Source organism: Saimiri boliviensis, chromosome 16, assembly GCF_048565385.1.
Source record: "Saimiri boliviensis isolate mSaiBol1 chromosome 16, mSaiBol1.pri, whole genome shotgun sequence".
NCBI lineage: Eukaryota > Metazoa > Chordata > Mammalia > Primates > Cebidae > Saimiri > Saimiri boliviensis.
The window spans coordinates 85,466,897-85,485,493 of record NC_133464.1 but is presented as its reverse complement, the minus strand read 5'-3'; positions in this window follow the sequence as shown (position 1 = coordinate 85,485,493).

Sequence of the window (18,597 nt, the reverse complement as noted above, 5' to 3'; positions counted from 1 at the left end):
AATATTTCAAGCAATCTGAACTCCATCAGCACCAACAAATCTTAGATCCCTTTTTTCAGTTTTGTATTGAGAACTATTTCACCAGACGATCTCAGATACTTACACTCACAACCTCTTGATAAAGCATTATTCACTCACAAGCAAGATGACAAAGCATCATGATGTCTTCAAAGTATAATCCTGCCTTGTCAACTTTAAAAATGAAACATATTTAGGCTGTGCCATCAGCTGTAGCAAGCAAGGATCCTATGCAGATTTTAAGGTATTTCTCCCTTCCAATGGGTTCCCTGCATTATTGTAGTATTGAATTTCCACATGAGGAGCCGGCAATCTGCACTAAAGGAGAATATACCTGTCTAGTGGTACAACACAGCAAGAGTGCTATGTATGGAACAACTTCAGGCCACGCCCTGAGGAACATACAAAGTTATATGCACTTCAATTTTTGTCTCCTTACAAACTATTTGATAAAACAAGATATAGCCATATCTTAAAAACCTAATAATACAGCATAACAAATTGTCAGGGACAATTAATTGTATAGTGACTGCTATGACTTCTGAAGAGCCCCAGGAAACCTTCATGGACAAGTCTGAATCAAATCAACAAGAAGGATGGTTTTGATTTAGATTGGCTGAGGGAGGGAGGCCACCCTTTCAGACTGGAAACCTCTTTCCAGAGAGCAAAATCAAACTCATTTTTAGGGACAGAAAACACGTTTTCTTGCTTGAACTAGTGTATTCTGAAGGAACTACAGCTAAGGATATTTACATTAGAAAGCAACACTAATTAGTGATGATCCCATGTGATATCGTTTGGCTGTGTTCCCACCCAAATCTCATCTTGAATTGTAATTCCCATAATCCCCACATGTTATAGGAGGGGCCCGGTGAAAGGTAATAGATTCATGGGGGCCGTTACTCTCATGCTGTTCTCTTAGAGCTGATGGTTTTATAAGGGGGCTTTTGCCCCTTTGCTTGGCACTTCTCTCTCCTGCTGCCTTGTGAAGAAGGACATGTTTGCTTCCCCTTCTGCCAACCATGATTGTGTAAGTTTCCTGAGGCCTTCCCAGCAATGTGGAGCTGCTAGTCAATTAAACCTCTTTCCTTTTTAAATTACCCAGTCTCAGGTATTTCTTCATAGCAGCATGAGAACAGAGCAATATACTGTTACTCAGATTATGTGCAAAAGTTCATTGAAAAAAGAAAACATTTGCACAGATCATTAGTTTGAGAAAAGGTGATTCTTTCCCTTAAGCACTTAGGAAGATAAAAGGAAGGAGCTGATGGGAATGCAAAGAAAAGTGTTGTGAGTACAAGGATTTTTACCACAGAGACCAGCAATAGAGCAGTTTCCTGAGAATAGCCCAAGAGAAGCACGGAAGGAAATTTATATGAAAATTCTGGTGTATTTCCCAGATGTTTCCCATGTCTAGACAGTTAGTGGACAGAGATGAATATCTTTAGTCTTACTTAATGTAGCAAAAATCTCCCCTTTTTAAAATGTCTGCCTAGACTTCCAAAGTGGGTGTGACCTAGGACTGATAGTCAAAGTATGACTCAAACAATAGGAAGCTAACATGAATTCATCTAACTTTTGTGTTTTGTTTTCATAGGGACAGCTGATAGTTTCCTTGGTATCAACACCTTTTTTAAAACGAAAAATAATAAGAAGAAGAAGAAAATGGAAAGAAAAAAAAAAGTTGATTTGCTTCTGTGACCTAACCAAAATACCTGGTGTCAAATGCTTTTGTAAAAAAATTCAACTGTCTTGGAATTGTTTTGTGACATTAAGATAGTGTTAGTTCCCATATCCTATCTCTCACATGTAGCTTAATTGAATTCCAGCACAGAAAGAGACTCAAGAATTCAGCTACTTTTCACTGCAGAGCTATGATGGAGCCCAGGGAGTATTTTTAATGAGCCAATAAGCTCATCCTAATGTCACAAAAGCTCTCTGTAGTTATTTTGAACATGCAAGATGGTCACCATCTAGTCAGAAAAGGAATGTCTAGGTACAGATTAATGAAATACACAGATGAAAAAAATCCATGCCACCTTCTCAGTGTGATATAGAACTTTCATGCCCACTGATTAATACAATACTTTGATTTATTGTAACTAAAAAAAGAATTTTTTAAGAAAAATTGTTTCTGAAAAAGGCAGAGGTAAATTAGTTTGAGAAGAATTTAAGCCAGAGGAAAGAAGTATTATCACTGCTGCATCCTTGGCAAACTAGCAGAAAATTCTGGTAGCTGTTGCATTTAAATTTCCAGTCGGGGCTGAGAAGCTGCTTTCTTACAGGTTTTGCTTAGGGAAGTACAGCACATCTGATGACTTCTGCTTAGAGGTTATCATATTTTGAAAACATTTCCTTCACGTAGAGTGCATAGGACTCGACTTTAAAATACCCAAGTTTGTCGTAGACATGTTAATTAACTTTAGCCCTGTACCAACTGGCTCGCTAGTGTCTGGAGACGTGGAGCATGCACACTTCTGAGTTAAGTGATTATTAAATTAAAGCCAATCAAAGATGCCCACTTATGCAGTACAAACTGCATTGTTTTTCATTTTAAATTTGGTGTTCTCATAGAAGAGGTCAACATGAAAAAATATGGGGGGCGAATCAGCGTGATAATTCTAACCTTAAAAATACTGGAAGAGTAGACAGTGGTACCTGAGGCATGATTGGATTCTTTACAGCCTCACTGCTCCAGCTCTCTAAGGGAGCTCCAGCTTCACGGTCTGAAGAGGCTTCAGAGTTCAGAGAATCATCTTAGGACATCCCTGCTGCCATTTTCTAACAGAAAACTCTCTCTTTCCAAATCACTTAACTCACAGGAACATTTAAAAAATACAAATAAACTAAAAAAAAAAAAAAAAAAAAAGCCCATAAGTGATAGTTACGGAAACACACAAAAAAAGCATAGGGTTTTATTTCCAAATTAATATTAAGTAATTATCTTACTTAATTTTCTCATTATATGATATTAAGAAATCCATGATAGAAATGTAATACCAAAATACAACCAGAGTCCTTAATCCTAATTCCTATAATGTTAAGATACTGTGAGAGCACAGAAGAAAAAATCAACAAAACTGGGATAGCAGCATGGTCCTAGGAATTCTTTAGATAATTGAATAAGTAAAAATGTATTACTATGTAAAAACATTTTACATCCAGCCCATTGATGATATTAGACCCTCGGTAATTGTTGAATTGCAGATTTGTGCTGTTGTTATTGCTTTTTGTTCTTAAGCTCTGGTTCTGCCAACAGTCGCTCGAGTCTTTTGAACTTTGCCAGGAGAATTTCCTTTACTTCTGTTCTGACTTCGATTCTGGTTCCCTGGGCCTGTGCCTTTCTGTCTCTCTGGGATCACTTTTCAGCTTAGGGGAAAACATATTCCAGAGTTCCCTGAGAGACGGTACTCGGCAGGCCAGTTTTCTGAGAATTCACATATCTGAAAATGTCTTTATTATACTCATTATTTTGCCTCCCCCCACCCCGACACCCTCATTCCCCACTCCCTCTCCCCACCCTATTTTTACCCTTGATCTACCCACAATCATTTTTCCCCACCGTAGTTTTTCCACCCTTTTTTCCTCACTGCCTTCCCCGACTTCCCTCTTTGTCCCAGACCCTCTCCCCGTTCCCACCGGCCGCCCTCATTCAGCGCCCCCCCCCCACACCACTACCTCTCCCCACCCGTTCTCCCTCCATCTACCCAAAAACGTCTTTCCCACTGTCTTCTTCCCCCTCTTTCCATCCCCCCAGGTGCCACCCTCTTCCTGCCTCGCCCCGGCTCCCTTCCCCCCCTTTTCCCGGCTCCCTTCCCCCCCCTTTTCCCCCTCCTCCTATCCAAACGCATTTTCCCCTCCATCTGCCCAAAAACGTTTTTCCCCGCGGTCTCCACCCCACCGCCTTTTCCCACGGTCTATTCCCTCCTCCCGCTTTCCACTCTCTTCCCCTCTCCCCTGTTTTCCCTCCGTCCCCTCTCCGCCCTCTCTTCCTTCTCCATCTCCAGAAAGCTTTTTTCCCCACCCTCTTCCTCTATCTTTTTCCCACCCTCTTTTTTCAACCCTGCCTCTTCTTTTTTTTAATCTCTCCCACCCTCTTACCACCCTCTTTTCCCCCGTCCAACTACCCAAAAACTTTTTTTCTCACCATCTTTTCCCCTACCCCTCTTGCCACCTTTTTTGCCCCCGCTCTGGCTCGCCACCCTATTTTTCTCCTCCATCTAATGGAAATCTTTCCCCCAAGTCTTTTCCCCACTCACGCCACCGCCTTTTCCACCTCCATCTACCCAAAAACTCCTTTCCCCGCGGCCTTCTCCCGCGTCCTGCTCTCTGCGCTCTCCTCCCCGCTCCTGCTTGCCACCCTCTCCTATTGTACTCATTCTTGATTTATGATTGGCCAGGTATAGCATTCTAAATTTCCTCAGCCTTCCAAAGGTTTCACTCGATTGTCTTCCAGCTGTCTGCACTGCTATTGAGAAATCCACAGCCATTCTGGCCATTTATGCTCCAGGTGATCTGTTTTTCTACTTGTTGACACTTTTAAGTTTGTTTTTTTTTTAACTGCCTCTTTCCCAAGACCCCCTCCCCTTTTTAAAGGAATCATTAGTCACATGTAAATTACAAAAAAAAAACTTCAGTCTCTTACTTGTAAATCGTGTAGTGCAACAGAATGGAAATTGCATTGAAATAATAAATTGTGAAGTGTTGTGCCAAGATAACATTGCCATTTTTGTTTTTTAGTTGAAAGAAAGTGTCATCGGAACCTGTGACCTTATCCCCATAAACTAAAGGAATTTCTAGTGAGCTGCTTATCTCAAATCTAATAGTCTTTTTTTTAGCTCTTGCTCTCTTAAACCTTTCTTCAGCTTGAAATTCACCTTTCCAACAGATGTTGAATGGTCTCCTGTTTTGTCTCCCGTAGTATCCTAGCTCTCCTCTTCTCCTGCCATTTTTTCTTGGCCTTCTCATGTGCTCCATGCTTCCCATATGTGGAAATGCCTTTATGTTCAGTGCCAGCTCTTCTCCGGTACTTTGCCATACTATGGTAAGAGGCTTACTCAATCTTAGGATACCAAACGTTACCATTTGATTGTTACTTTCTAAATACACCTTTAGTTTTCATCTATTTTATAAGAATTCTCATATTTCTGCCAATATTGTTTCAGTGTAGGATACTGAAGAGAAACCCTACGGTAGGAGTTGACAAAATTTTTATTTAAAGGTCAGATCGAAGTTTTAGGCTTTTCAGGATACATGGTCTTCGCCAAAAATGATCAACTCTGGTATTGCAGTGTAGATGTAGCCATAAATAAATACATAAATAAGTAAGGATGGCTGTGTTCCAATCAAATCTTATTTCCAGAACAGACAGTGAGCTCTAGTTCACCCCTGGGCTGTAATTGGCCAACTCTCAGTCTAGAGAGTTTACCTGTGTCTTGATTTTGTATTAAGTAGTTGTTTGGCAAATCATTTAACTTCTTTGGGTATCGGTGTCACAAAACTACTGCATTAAGAATGATTTCTTCTTTTGGTTTGTTTTTGTCTTTGTTTTTGTTTTTGCTCTGAGACGGAGTTTCACTCTTGTTGCCTGAGCTGGAGTGCAAGGGCGCCATCTCGGCTCACTGCAACCTCTGCCTCCGGGGTTCAAGTGATTCTCCTGGCTTAGCCTCCCAGTTCAGAGTAGCTGGGATTACAGGCTAGCACCACCAGGCTAGCTAATTTCTTGTATTTTTAGGAAAAATGGGATTCCACCATGTTAGTCAGGCTGCTCTCTAACTCCTGACTCAGGTGATCCGCCCACATTGGCCTCCCAAAGTGCTGGGATCACAGGCGTCAGCCACAGCACCCCTCCAGAATGATTTCTTTAGGATTTTCTTCTCACCTGCTACCTTAAGAGCATGCTGAACTCATGTTACTTTTTAGACCCAGCTGAAACGTCATCTCTTCTGTGTCTCCTGCCTTCTTTCATGTTGATACGGCTTGGAGATCTGCCCCCTTTAAATCTAATCCTGAAATGTGATCCCTAGTAGTGAAGGTGGGAAGTGTTTGAGTCATGGGGCAGATTCCCCATGAATGGCTTGGCCCCCTGCCCTGGTAATGAGTGAGCTCTTACTCTGTTAGTTGATACAAGAGCTGGTTGTTTAAAGGAGCCTGAGACCTTCTCCCCTCTCTCTTGCTCTCTCTCTCGTCACGTGATGCACTGCCTCCCCCTTTACCTTCCACCGTGATTAGAAGCTTCCTGAGCCCCCACCAGAAGCAGATGCTGGTGCCAGGCTTCTGATATAGCCTGCAGAACCAAGAGCCAAAATAAACCTCTTTTCTTTGTAAGTTACCCAGTCTCAGGTATTTCTTTATAACAGTGCAAACAGGCAAACACACAGGCATTCAAGATTATGTTTTAAGTATCAAGTACTTGAACCCATCCCTATTCAGAATTATTGAAATCTTCTTTTATTCTCATGTAGTATGTTTTTATGAATTGATTAAAACACTCTTCATTTTGCATCGTAATTGTGTTTTACATGCCTCTCTTCATCCCTCGACTATGAGCTTATTCTTTAAGCCTCAGTGTAACTACTAGGTAAATTATGCTCATTAATTGCCTGGTAAACATTTGTGCAATATAATGGCCTACATGTCCTTTAAATTATTTTTTAGCTCAAAAACAAATTGTATTGCTGAAATTGTACATGTTGCAAACCAAACCCATCCTCTTTCTTCCCAAATATGTTTCTCTTATTGTTAACAGCATTCACAGTCTTAGTTACTCAGGGCTCAAAATTAAATGTACCTGCATGTGGTGTGGATAAGAGAATAGAATTTGAGTCAGACAGATAAGAACTTGAAGTCCAGCTCTTTCACTGGACTCAAAATGGGATCTTGGGCACGTTTTTAATATCTTTAAGACCAGTTTTTTCATCTGCAAGAAGAAAATTAGAATATGTACAGCCCAAGGTTTTTACGAACCTTAAATAAATCTTGTGTTTTGAATGTGTAGTTGACACTTTACAAATGTTTCCTCTTATCTCTTACTGAACTTATTCTAACATTCCTGGTAGCATGGTCTCAGGAAACTTATTAGAAAGAATAATTTTCTCTCTAACTTTTATCAGTTTGCAATTAAGCTACCTGACGTCCTTTATTCCTAACACGTGACGTGCCCAGAAAATTCAAAGTGAGCTCATTCCTATTGGAGACATACAGTCTCTATTTAATACCCAAGTACAATATGTTGAACTATACTTCATAGCCTAAATTAGTTTATACTTGCGATGATATTTAATTGGATGTGACCCTTTCTAAAACTGTATATTTTACCTATACAAAGGAAATATGTATCTAATTTATATTTTCAGATGTTTTGGAAAAACTCCAATATGCTCTGGCCTACTGTCTTTTAAATGCATTTAAACATGTCTTACTGCTTTTGGCTTTCAATATATTGGCCAATGATCTTATCAATAAACATTTTTTAAATAAAGATTTTTTTTTACTTTTTATTTTACATTAGAAGTCTGCAGACAGCTGTTAATCTAATGTCTGTGCCTTCTGTCTTTATGTCCAATATAAACTCATTTTCATACTCCACATTAGATTCTTTAAATTTGTTTGGATCCTGAATGTGTATTTGCCTGTGATAGCTCTGCTATTCTGGTTTTCAAAAATATTTTATTTTTCAGTGTTAATTAATTGTGTTATTTTATGTTTTTAAAACTAAATTATAAGGTCTATATATGAAATAAAATTGTTTAATTGTTTTTATTTTCATACAATAAAATATGATATAGTTCTACCCATTACAGTAATGTTTCATTGTTTTCTTAGAACTCTATATCAATGTAATATAGATTATAATTTAACAAGCTGAGCAAAGCATGAGCTTTGGTCCATACACCAACTGAACAAATATTTCTTGATTACAAACCATAAATGTTGATTTTAGAGTAATACTATTTATTTTCCTTGAAGAAAAGTTAATGAGTGAAATATATATGTAATATTCTCTGAGTGTCTAAACCCTGAGTAGATATATTCACTTAAAGCACATGATATGCTACTATGACCTAAAAATGCCATCCTTTTACAAATACGGTCATGCACCTCCTAGCAATATTTTAGTCAACAATGCAGGTCCCCTAAGATCATAATGAAGATAAAACATTTCTATCACCTAGTGACAACAGAGAAGTCATAGCGCTGTACTGCAACACACATCACCCGTGTGTGCATGGTAATGTAGTGTGAACAAAGCTGCCGGGATGCTAGTAGCATAAAATACAGCACAATTACGTGCAGAACATAATACATGATAGCGATAGTAAATGGTAATGTGATCAGTTTATCTACTTACTACACTGTACTTTTAATCATTATTTTAGAGTGTACTCCTTCTACTTATTTAAATAAGAGTTCATTGTAACGCAGTCCCGGGTCCTTCAGGAGGATTCCAGAATAAGGCACTGTTGTTATAGGAGATGTGTGTGCTTGCCCGTGAAGACCTCCCAGTGGGTCAAGACATGGAGGAGGAAGATGATGATATTGATGATCCTGACCCTGTGCAGGTTTAGGCAAATGTGTGTGTTTGATTCTTACTTTCTAATGAAACTTTTTAAAGGTAAACATTTTAAAAGCGAACATTTTTAAAATAGGAAAAAAAGCTTACAAAATAAGGGTATAAAGAAAGAAAATGTCTTTATAGCTGTACATTTGTGTTTGAAGCTCTTAGCAAAAAAGAGAAAAAAAAACTTAAAAAAATTAAAAGTTCATAAAGTAAAAAGTTACAGTAAGCTATGATTAATTTATTATTCAAGAAAGAAAAATATTGTAAGTTTAGCGTGGTTTCAGGATACAGTGTTTCTAAAATCTATGGTCGTGTCCAGTAATGTTCTAGGCCTTCACATTCACTTATCATCACAACCCGACTCACCCAGAGCAACTTCCAGTCCCGCAAGCCCTATTCATTGTAAGTGCCCTGTACAGGTGTACCGTTTTTAATCTTTGATGCATCTTTTTACTGTACCTTTACTATGATCAGATATGTTTAGAGACACAAATACTTACCGTTGTGCTACAGCTTCCTGCAGGATTCAGTAATTTATATACAGGACACAGTAATGTGCTGTACAGGTTTGTAAGCTAGGAGCAATAGGCTGTACCATATAGCCTGGGCATGCAGTAAGCTATACCATCCAGGTCTGTGTGTGAGTACACTTTATGATGTTCCCATGATAACAAGATCACTTAACAATTCATTTCTCAGAAGGTACTCCCATCATCAAGGGACACTTGACTGTATCTGTATAGCAACTGAGGTTGCAATGTAGACAGCATGTCCCATAATTCACCTTTGAAAAATATTATCTGTCATTGAAAAATCATTATGACTATTATTTATTTTTGCAACTCCTTAAGAACTAAGAAGCTAATAAGACTGGGTACAAGACTTTCAAGTCGAAATACTAAAGCGAATAGTAAATTTCACAGGAAATTTATTAGACTTAACATAGTAATAAGCATTATAAAAAATAAAATCTCACACATAGCAACCAGCAAAATAATAAAACCTTTAGGAGTCAATCTTTGTCCACCAGCTCCACCATATGGCATTGTGAGAATTTACACTTTATATTCAAGGGAAAAAATCTTCCTGAATATCAAAAAACACTTATTCTATGGTGAACTGAAAGTTATATGGCAAAAAAATAATTTAAAGTGATAAGAAACAGGTAATACCTTATGAATAATGAATGTGCTTTTCTTTACCTCATTTTAAGTTTCAGAGGTCCTCAGAATACGGTATTTTTCCCATGGAAAAGCATATGTTAAGGTAAACTAACCTTTAATTTTAAACCTAAAGACATTTATAATGCTTTGCAATCTTATTTTGCCTTGCAATGTTATTTTTCCAATGCTGAATTAGAGTTCATGGTTTTCTTTGTTTTATCCAATAAAATTTTATCCAATAATATTTATATGATAGTCTAGATATTTACCATATTTTATAAAATAGTTCATATGTCCATGAAAATTGCATCATTTCAAAAATATAGGAAGATGTATAAAAAGTTATGGCTAACGCTTACAAATCTATGAATGAGGCCGGGCGCGGTGGCTCAAGCCTGTAATCCCAGCACTTTGGGAGGCCGAGGTGAGTGGATCACGAGGTCAAGAGATCGAGACCATCCTGGTCAACATGGTGAAACCCCGTCTCTACTAAAAATACAAAAAAATCAGCTGGGCATGGTGGCGCGTGCCTGTCATCCCAGCTACTCAGGAGGCTGAGGCAGGAGAATTGCCTGAACCCAGGAGGCGGAGGTTGCGGTGAGCCGAGATCGCGCCATTGCACTCCAGCCTGGGTAACAAGAGCGGAACTCCGTCTCAAAAATAAATAAATAAATAAATAAATAAAAATAAATAAACAAATGGGAAAAAAGGCAAATCTCCCATGCAGAAGAATTCCAAATGATTTATGTAAGTAGTCTGTCCTCAGGGAGACGGAGCATCACACCCCATCCCTTCAGTATGTGCTGCGCAGAGCGGCTTCCTTCTAAAGAGTACAGAGGAGAAGGGGGAGATTAGTTACTTAACAGCAGAGAAACCTGACCATCTACCTCAGCCAGTTGATCAAGGTCAATCTCAACAGTGATAGAACAGGTTGATAGTGCAGACCCTTGGTATGATGTGCTGGGGGGCATTTCACCTCGGTGGTCTTCCAAAACCCCATCGCACCAGTTCCATGATGAGAAAAACCTCAGACAAATCCAAACTGAGAGACGTTCTGCAATGCGCCTAACCAGTACTCTTTGAAACTGTCAAGACCATCTAAAGTAGGGGGAGTTTGAGAAACTATCACAGCCCAGAGGAGCCTCAAGCGACATGATGAACAAACGTAACATGGTCTCCTGGATGGGATTCCGGAACGGAAGAAGGACATTACGGCAAAACTAATGAAGTCCGATAACGAATGAACTTGAGTGGGTAAAAACGACTTGGTGATAAATGTACCCTAGTAATGCAAATGGTTACCTGTGTGGGAATTCTGTGGCATATGGGAATGCTCTGTAACATCTTTACAAACTTTCTGTAAACCTAAAACTATTTTGAGATTAAAAGTTTATTCGATAGGGGAGAAGAAATCTAGCTTACATCCCACTCCTCCACAAAGGCTTTTTCTTTTTATTTATTTATTTATTTATTGCATTTCAGGTTTTGGGGTACATGTGAAGAACATGCAAGATTGTTGCATAGGTACACATGGCAGCGTGATTTGCTGCCTTCCTCCCCATCACCTCTATCTGGCATTTCTCCTCATGCTATCTCTCCCCAACTCCCCACGCCCCACTGTCCCTCCCCTATTTCCCCCCAACAGACCCCAGTGTGTAGTGCTCCCCTCCCTGTGTCCATGTGTTTCATTGTTCAACACCCACCTACGAGTGAGAACATTCGGTGTTTGATTTTCTGCTCTTGTGTCAGTTTGCTGAGAATGATGGTTTCCAGGTTCATCCATGTCCCTACAAAGGACACAAACTCATCGTTTTTGATGACTGCATAGTATTCCATGGTGTATATGTGCCACATTTTCCCTGTCCAGTCTATCATTGATGGGCATTTGGGTTGATTCCAGGTCTTTGCTATTGTGGAAGACAGTGTGGCGATTCCTCAAGGACCTAGAAATAGAAATTCCATTTGACCCAGCAATCCCATTACTGGGTATACATCCAAAGGATTATAAATAGTTCTACTATAAGGACACATGCACATGAATGTTCATTGCACCACTGCTTCCAATAGCAAAGACCTGGAACCAACCCAAAGGCTTTTTCAGCCCTCACTATTGCCATGAGTAAGGCAGTGGGTAACAGTGGATCACTATGGCCATGAGAAAAAGTCGTTTGCAGACAGGGTACCATCACAAATCTGTGGGAAGTGGTAAATTGCAAGGATGTACAGGTAATACATTGGCATGCATGTGTGCACTTCTTAAGTCTTTTTTATATCCTAACATCAATTTCTTAGTAATAAAGTAATTAGACCTATCCTTTATTGAGCATTAATTACATATCAGTCATGTATCTATTTTACATCCAGTAACATATTTAAGGTTTACAACAACCCTGTGAAGTAAATATTATTATCATATCTTTTTTGTACAACTAGGAAACCAAGACATGGAGGAGTCAAGTAATCCACTCAAGATCACACATCTAAAAATGATTTAATCTAACTTTGGAGCCTACACAAGGATAAATTTCCCTACAAAGCATAGTCATTAAACAACACACACACACACACACACACACACACACACACACACACACACAAAACTAGATATAGCAGACATGTACACATCACGCTACCCAATAAAAACAGCATGCGGCTGGGCGCGGTGGCTCAAGCCTGTAATCCCAGCACTTTGGGAGGCCGAGGCAGGTGGATCACGAGGTCAAGGGGTGAGACCATCCTGGTCAGCATGGTGAAACCCCGTCTCTACTAAAAATACAAAAAATTAGCTGGGCATGGTGGCGCTTGCCTGTAATCCCAGCTACTCGGGAGGCTGAGGCAGGAGAATTGCTTGAACCCAGGAGGTGGAGGTTGCGGTGAGCCGAGATCGCACCATTGCACTCCAGCCTGGGTAATAAGAGTGAAACTCCATCTCAAAAAAAAAAAAAAAAAGGCATGCATGTTTTTCTCAAGTGTATATGGAACATCTTCCAGGACAGACCATACAGTAGGCTACAGATTAAGTCTTGATACATTGAAACAGGTAAATACCATACAAAATGTCTTTCTTGACCACAACAGGATTAAGTAGAAATCAGTAACAGAAATAAAACTGAGCCAAGCATGGTGGCTCATGCCTGTAATCCCAGCACTTTGGGAGGCTGAGGAGGGTGGATCACTTGAGGTGAGGAGTTCAAGACCAGCCTGGCCAACATGGTAAAACCCCATCTCTACTAAAAATACAAAAATTAGCCAGGCGTAGTGATGCACACCTGTAATCTCAGCTACTTGAGAGGTTAAGGCAGGATAACTGCTTGAATCCAGGAGATGGAGGTGGCAGTGAGTTGAGATTTCGCCACTGTATTCCAGCCTGGGAGACAGAGCATAAAGACAGAAGGTAGAATGGTGGTTTCTGGGGCCCGAGGGGAAGGGACATGGAGCGTTATTATTTAATGAATATAGAATTTCAGTTTTACAAGATGAAAAGAGCTATGAATATGGATGGTGGTGTTGATTGCACAATATTATTAATGTGTTTAATAGAACTGAACTGTGCACTTAAAAATGGTTAAGATGGTAAATCTTATGTGTTTGTTTTGTTTTGTTTCTTTTGTTTGTTTTGTTTTGTTTTTGAGATGGAGTCTCACTCTATCACCAGGCTGGAGTGCAGTGGCACGATCTCAAGCTCACTACAACCTCCGCCTCCTGGGTTCAAGGGATTCTCCTGCCTCAGCTTACCGAGTAGCTGAGACTGAGACTACAGGCTCCTGCCACCACACCCAGCTAAGTTTTGTATTTTTAATAGAGATGGGGTTTCACCATACTGGCCAGGATGGTCTCAATATCTTGACCTCGTGATCCGCTCACCTCAACCTCCCAAACTGCTGGGATTACAGGTGTTAAGTGTATTTTTAACACAGTAAAAAAGTTGGAAAAAAATCCTTGGAAATTTTTTTCAAAAAATTAAAGCGCATATAAGGTTTATCCTGAGAGACAAATTACGCTTTCTTCAAACTTAACTAAAATTATAAACATTGTAGAGAATCAATAGCAGTATAAATTCATATTGAAGAGGTAGAGTCTAAATATCTACTCCATGCCTTGTTCTGTGTCAAGTACTAGATATATGAAGATGAATGTATCTGTTTTCTCATGACACCAAATGATACCCCTAAAAAATTAATTAAATTTCACCTGCTTAGTCTCATCTCCCCAGACACAGAAGTGAGCTACAGACTACCATGACATTCCCATGAAATGCATCCTCACAGGGAGGGCAATTATCTCTGGTTACCATAGGCACCATGGCTGACTTATCTGCAATATTTTGGGGTGGATACCCTTTACATCACCCAAATCACAGCACAGAGAAGTTACTTGCTCTGCAAACCCATGGCTATCTCGCTGAAGATTTGTCTAAGCAGTCAAGAATAATCTCTGCAGAATTACAAAGCAATTTCTTCTGATGTTTCCGTCAAAGATTTCTCTGTGTCAACATTCTACACCATTAAATCACAAGAAAGGATAATGGTACCAGATTTCACTTTGGTTGTAAGTAGCATAATAAATGATCTCCTTAAATGGGCGAGAAGTGTGTTTGTGTGTGTGTGTGTGTGTGTGTGTGTGCGCGCGCGCGTGCGTGTGTTCTAAAGAAATCTTTCAGTATGTTTATTCTTTGAAAAGTGTTCTTGGTGCTTCTTGCCAAGGCTTTGGGTTTCTATCTTGAACAAAAGTAACTTGACTTTCACACGGGTTTGCAGGAGGTCTAAGCACTTAATTACAGTCCATTATCCGCCTTCATTATCTTTCCTCCTGCCTGAATGAGTTCAACGGTTTCCAGACATTACTACTTTCATACAATTTTTCAGTTTCTCTAATGTCATCATTTTATCACCAAGTTTTTGATCTTTACAGTTCATCTAAGTTTTATACATTCAGAGAGGCACTTCATTGTAAAAGCACCTTAATTTTTTCCAGCTTAAAATTTAACTCTTGCTTTACTTTGTATTTCCTTTTCACCAAAGTATTTGATTTCTTTTAAAAACATATTAAAATACAATTCCTTGAAACTAATTTGAAAATGCCTGCTTGTATCCATCCTAATTTGGATATTCTAAAAATGTGAACTCGGTGCTAACTTATTTTCCTCTTTTTGGACAATAATAAATATTCCATAGGGGAAAATGCTGTACAGATACCAAAGAGGTGTCTATAAATACTCTTCCCAGACACTAACATTGACTCCTGTCTAGACAGATTCATTTTAAACTAGTTTTGAAGCCATCTAACTCTACTAATATGCATTCTTTCCAGGATCCTCCAGCCCCTGTTATAAAATCATTCAACTCAGTGATTCTCCAGGCAATTACCTTAACCCACCACAGTCTTGGTATCTACTAGGGTTGTTATCTTATCTGAGAATTACACTTAAATTTGGTGGAGATGACCTTTTTTAAACAAACTTTATTGGCTTGTACTTAATATGTTATGGTATTCAGGCACTAATTCACCATTTCCTTGAGAATGTTTTGAAGTATTTGCCCTGATACGTTAGGCAGCATTGTATTTTTATTTAAAAGGATTCTAGCACCTCTTCCTTGCAAATTCTTCAGAATAATGGGTTATTAACATTTTGAGATGCTGTGTTTCCATAGAAGGATGCAAAAAATATTAATAGAGAACTATGAAAATATGCATACATAGGTGTGTGCAGACACACAAGAATAAAAGAAGAGGAATACAGAAAGAACACATGAGAATACAACTCAACACAAGCTGTACATTTCAAATAGACTACAACAATACACTAATACTGTGCACCACATAGAAAGTAAAGCTTATGGGAAGCTCCCCCTTACATTTGCAAATGATTGTTGCGATATAAAAGAAAACTTTTAAGTTGCAGAAAGCAAATTATACTGCACCTCAAATTGTAATATTTAATTGCTAAAATACTTGAGCCTCAGAGATAAACTATACCAAAGGGAATTCGTGCCGTTTTCATGAAGAGAATTGAGCAGAATTTACCTAATCTATACAAATATAGAATATATACCTTTTTTAATTTTTTAATTTTTATTTATTTATTTTTTTCTTTTGAGACAGAGTCCGTCTCTGTCACCCAGTCTGGAGTGCAGTCTCGGCTCACTGCAACCTCTGCCTCCCAAGTTCAAGTGATTCTCCTGTCTCAGCCTCCCAAGTAGCTGGGATTACAGGCACCTGTCACCAGGCCCGGCTAATTTTTTGTATTTCTAGTACAGACAGGGTTTCTCCATATTGGCCAGGCTGGTCTCAAACTCCTGGCCTCAGGTGATTCACCCACCTCGGCGTCCCAACGTTCAGGGATTACAGGTATAAGCCATCGAGCCCAACCAGAATATATACCTTTGCATTTTAATTATTTGTGGATCATGCACTGTCCCCTCCCCAGGTTTCATGCATCAATGTTGCTGCTACTGGCTTCCTTCACATTCTCTCAGGATAAAGAACATAGCAGAAACTCATAAAGGTGGTTTCCAAGAGCTGACTTAAACACAAAATTCAAAGAATAAATAATTACTCATCAGACTTATTTTATTATTTGACTTTCAAGAAACACAGACCTTTCTTAGAACTTGATAGCCTATTGCCTACATCACAATTTACATCCATTTAGACAAAACTGACGATATATTTGTTCATCTGCAGTAAAATGTTTTCTTCAAACTCTTCTGAATCCTCCTAATCAGCCTTATCAATACCCAGCTAGGACATACTGCAAAGCAGCTGATAGCTGCAGCATCTTTTTTTTCTGCCCCACACCCTGCTTTTAGAAGCAAACTCTTCTTTCCCTTCGCCAGTCCAGTTTCAGTAGCAGACTCCTAGAGATGCACTCCTGACTCACACTACTGACCCGTCATGACCCAGGCAACTCACTGATTCTGTTTAATCCACCAAGGTCTTGGGAAATAATGCAACAAAATCAGATAAACAACGTTGCAACTAGAAGTGAAAGTCTCACTGCCTGAATTTATTACCTTTCTGAGATCGTATCTCCAGATTTTCTCCCTGTAAACATCATGTCTGTGTTTTCTTGTTTCTTTGTTTTGTCTTGATTTGTTTACCAAATCTACTGCAGATGAAATCTGATTTTTCACATTTTGTGAATGTCATCAAAGCTAACTATGCACACTTACCCTCCCTTAATTTGTATGTCATTTACAATGAAATTTAAGCAAATTGGATTAAGCTTGGAGAAAGTAAAAAAAAATCTTTAAACTGATTAAATAATTAAAGTCAACATAATAATATCCAGAGATAGCAACTATTACATTTGGAATAGTAATTCTGTGATTGTTCTCTATTTATTCATACCCATATAAGCATGTAGGCAGTTTATGATATATTGTTTAACCATCAAACTGGTAATTTTCACAACTAATGGAGTAGATAATTATGCATGATAAAATAAGTAAAGAGAAAATAATAGAAACTGAATTTGATAGCATGCCAATTATTTATACATATGTCATAACTGTATAAAGTCTATGTATTTCTGTTGTGTACAAAAAATCGCCATATGTATAATGTACAGAAGTTTTATGTGAGTGCTTTATATATTATATCATGAGCATTTTCCTAATTTATCAAGTAGTTCTTAATGTTGTATAATATATCATCTTTTGGAAATACTGCCAGTTCATTGTTCATGCCTTTGAAAAAACTTGTATACTTCCAAATGTTAATATTATTATATCTTTCATTGACATTGCCATTCTTGAACTTGGATTCTAGACCAAAACTCCCATTATTACCTTGAATTCTGGGACATGACATTATTGGGCTGAAAACTAAAGACACTAAATTTTTTTTTTTAAAGATGGAGGCTTGTTCTGTCATCCTGGCTGGAGAGCAGTGGCGCGACCTCGGCTCACTGCAACCTCTACTTCCTGGGTTCAAGCGATTCTCCTGCCTCAACCTCCCAAGTCCCTAAGACTACAGGCACGTGCCACCACACCAAGCTAATTTTTTGCCTTTTTAATAGAGATGGGGTTTCACCATGTTAACAAGGAGGGTCTTCATCTCCTGACCTGGCGATACAACCACCTTGGCCTCCCAAAGTGCTGGGATTATAAGCATGAGCCACTGTGCCCAGCCAACATTAAAATATTTTGACACACACTGCCAATGCGTTTCTCTAGAAAGGTTTTATCAAATTATCAATGATGTTAACTCCATACTCCAGTGACAGTAACTTTGTTATACTTTACTTTTTATTTCCTATATTAAAACATTTCGTGCATGTAGTTTGCATTCTGTTTATTACAAATCAGTTGCATATTATTAGATTTTGTGTTGATCTGCCATTTGTAGGTAATTTGTGAATTGACCTTAGTTCATTTTTATTGATGCTTTTGTTTAGGAACTTTCTGTCATTTATAAAAACCTATCATGATATTATAGTAATTAATACTTTATCTGGCATTTACATTGCAGATTATTTCCTTAGCTCTAACAATTTTGACCTTTTGACTTAAGGGTATTAAATGTACTGTTGATAATTTTCTCTGCAATCTCAATTCTTTTCAATGCGTTATGATCTAATGTTTTACTTTGCCTGTTTTGCTTTGGTATATTATATAAGATATGAACAAATATACAATGTAGAGTTTCTCCAAATACTCTAGATAATGAGAAGATCTTCCCAATACCATTCTTCAAAAAATCCATTGCCCCATTGGTTTGATAGTTTCTCTTTATCACATACACTCACGTGCGCGCGCACACACACACACAACGAATGTATGCACACATAGACAAACACACTAGAAAGAGAAGCAAGTGATGCTTTCTTCAGTTCTTCCATCTGTCAAAGCTAGC